We start from the raw sequence: 3,824 nt of genomic DNA, 5'->3' as shown, positions 1-3,824 counted from the left end.
AAGACTCCCACTGTCCTCTTGACATATAAGACTCTCTTGTCAAATATTCAAGGGATAGTTCGGATTCTTTATCAAGACAAACACTTCACACAATTGGCCTTAGTTGGTCTTTGTTTAATCCAAAACATCACAACTTACCAACTTCAAATGTACAAGAGTAGGACACTTTTACTCTTACATTTGACAAGTCTTTTAAACCTTTCTTTAAGATATGTCACTCAAGTTACAATCTTGGAGTATGACTCTAAGAATTGTTTTGGAACGAAGTATGACTCATCTTCCTGATCTAACCATTTCAACAATTCATGACTCCTCTTCTTAGTCATAAGAATGCACTAAGATGACCTTTAGAGGACTAATTGTGATATGATTTCTAAATCATTAAGATGATCACAAACATGATACTAAAGTACTCTCCCATCTTTTCAGATTTGAGAAACTTTTATCTTTCTGCCTAATTTGATTCTTCCCATTCGTTCTGCCATACATTGAGACTTTTCCAATGTTTCAGAATTATACTTAAACTTGTAACTATAACCATATTTACTAAACTTTAGTAAATCAAATAGTCTTAACGAGCTTTGTGGTGGACATGACCAGTGCACAAGAATGTGTACTCGATCCCTTTAGTCCTTCACTTGACTCACACATCCATGTGAACAAGTAATTAGTCTTGATTTTCCAATGCTTGAAAGTTCTCATTCATCATACTATTCAACTTGGATGATTCCAAGTTTCGGTCCAATTGAAACTTGGGTGATGAGGAACTTTCCTGATTTGGTAAATTTAGACACTACCACAAATGAAAGAATCAAATCCATTTTCCAATATTGTTGTCAGTGGAATCATATAAGCAACAATTTTCCACAAATGTCATTGTAAGGATACTTCAAATAAATAAAATTAAACAATTTTCTTTTATTTTAAAACTTTACGGAAAAACTTATCCTTACAATGCACATGGAAAATTGTTGTTATCTATTCCTTAGCAATATATCATAACTTCTTAAGCAACTGCTCAAAATTTTGATGCGATCGAAATCCACCTTCGCGATCAGAATCAGCATATACTTCCTTTAAGATTTCTCTCTATTCTTTGATTCTTAAAACATCAACATGTGACCCAGTCACATCATGTAATGAGGATCTCAGAATAGAACTTAACAGAGTTAGATAATGGGCTCTACCTGATGTAGAGTCAAACTTATTGACTTTAACATCCTTAGGTAACTTTGGCAGCTTTGCAATCAACGCCCCTTCCGTTGGCAAAATAAACATATGGACCCTTTGGTAATGGGACTATCTCAGACTTAGCCTTTCTCTTTACCATTTGGTCAACCGGGTTGACTATGGCCAATCCCTTTCCATTGGGAAGAGAATGCTTTTTCTGGATTTCCAGTGTCACCATTGTCACTGTCCATAAAGTTTTTGGGAAGTTGATCTTCTAATAAAATTTGCTTCACTATCGTTGCAAATCATTGTTGATTCAGCAACACCAAGCAAATATATATGATCATTAAGGTTCATGTCATAGTCTGTATCATAGTAGTCCCAAAGGAACTCACTATGTGACTTAGAAAGTGATTGAACATCCAACTTTCTCAAGACTTTGAAACCCAACTCTCCCGGCTTGTCAATATGTGACTTCATCTCTAAGATGTGATCACACATAGACCTTGCTTGCCATTAGGGCTTGAGTGACCTTGAACTTGTGGGTTAGGGAGAATAATTGGAGGAGGTGGAGGAAGTAAAGTTCCAAGAGATTTGGGAAGATCATAGATGTCTGAACTCGACATCTTTTGGGAGATATTCAAGATAGTTGATTTAAAGTCCTTAATATAACACCCAATATGAAATATTAAGGCTAGGATCCAACAACCTATTCATAACTGGAAGAGGGATGCCGTAATCCGAGTTATAAAATAGTTGAAGGTAGGTAAATGACGATTTACCAATTTCCACCATGAAAAACGAAATAATTTAATTAGGTTTTTTTACTTGGATTTGAAACTCGTAGATCTTTTGAGATTCATTGAACTTTTCAATGGCATGTTTCAATCTCGAGTGTGCCCTTCAGGTTTTGTGACTGGGATGCCGGGGATCACAAAACAAGGTGTGAAGTAACCATGCAAATATACTTGGTACCCTTAATATTTACCCCTCAATCGATGTGCCGGTTAACCACACGAGCTCCACTGATACTATGATAAATATTAAGTTACCCTTTGCCTACTTTGTTAAATCCAGGTTAGTGTGCCGGTTAACCACACACGCTCCACTAACGGTTTAAACAAAGTGCAAAGTGTAATTTCATGGATTAGCACCTTATTCACATTTTCCTAAGTAACTAAGATTGGGAATTAATAAAAGGTTTAGTTACTTAGTATTTATCATTAATACTTTTAATGAAGGGAGAATTATAGTCCTTGTCCTACTCGTTTGACTTTCAAATTTTCAAATTTAGCTTTTCGGTTTGACTTTTAAGTTTGACTTTTTAAATTTGACTTTTAAGGTTGACTTTTGAGTTTTTAGTCAAAGGGCATTTTTTTTTATAAATTAGTTCCTCAAACATCCCGGTCAGTGAAGTTTCATGTACTCCATCTTGTGAAGCTACGATTAAATTTCTTCGCGAACAAATTGATTTGCTAAAAAGGAAAAATGAGGACCTAAAATACGAAGGATATCAACTTAGGAAAGGTCAAAAACCCTTAAAAGCACAATTAGAAACCAAAACTAAAGATTTTAGAAAACTTCAAGAAGAATACAGTAATAAATGTGCAAACTATAGATTTGTGACAGAGCAACTTGCCGAGTTAACTGCTGAGCTTAACACATTGAAAAACAAATTTGAAAATGCAGATTTTAATTTTAGAAAATTTGATGTGTCGAGTGAAGTAGTTGCATCAATGATGGAAAATAGTTTGAGATTTAAAAATAATCAGTCAAAAGGTTTAGGGTATGATAAAGTGCCTCCTCCTTTTAATCATACCTATCAGTATAACCCTTTGACAAAAGAGGAAATGGACAGAGAGCCACATCTTAAATATGGATTTGTGTCAGGAGGTAGTATTAATGTTGAAAATACTAATGTTTCTACTTCCCATGCAGATCAATCTTTAAGTCAATCAAAGCAAGCAACTGAAGAGAGTGTGTTTGATAATGAAATTGTATCAAAGTCTGATGACTTAAATTTTTTTCGATATATTTGATGATATCTTTGATAATTCTGTCGTGGTTGTGCCAGAATGTGTTGAGTTAAACGATTCTAATGCTTCTACTTCTTGTGCAGGTAAAGTAGTAGAGGACGAGGACAAGGAGAACATAACTAATTCTAGTTCTGCAAATTCTGACGATTATCAAACAAATGACTCCTTGAACTCTGAATATGTTGCTTCTAACTCAGTTACTTCTGATCAACCTGCTGTTGAGAAGTACAGGCCACCAATTCCAGTGAAACAGTCATCCTGCTGCAAGTGTGCATGTGGGAACAACCAGGAACAAGGCAAGGATACGCCACCAGGGCAGGAAGAAACAACTTCCCAGTGAAGAAAAGGACATGTTTTCACTGTGGAACACCTGGACACATTGCCAGACATTGTCCAAATCGCGCATACGTTCCCTACTACGCACAAGGCTGGCAGAACGCGCCAAGAGGGAGATTTTCCAAAAGAAATCCCTCTAGGTCACGTTGTAACATCCCGTTCAAATGGAGTAATTAAATAATAAATCAGGAATCCCGGGAAGTAATTATTATGATTATTTTATACTATTTTAGCCCAAGATCGAATAATAATTAGTGGGTTGTTGGTTTCGAGGAGCCAAAT

This window comes from Lactuca virosa, chromosome 5, assembly GCF_052849685.1.
Source record: "Lactuca virosa cultivar CGN04683 chromosome 5, Lactuca_virosa_CGN04683_v6, whole genome shotgun sequence".
Classification (NCBI taxonomy): Eukaryota; Viridiplantae; Streptophyta; class Magnoliopsida; order Asterales; family Asteraceae; genus Lactuca; species Lactuca virosa.
This window is presented reverse-complemented; position numbering follows the sequence as displayed.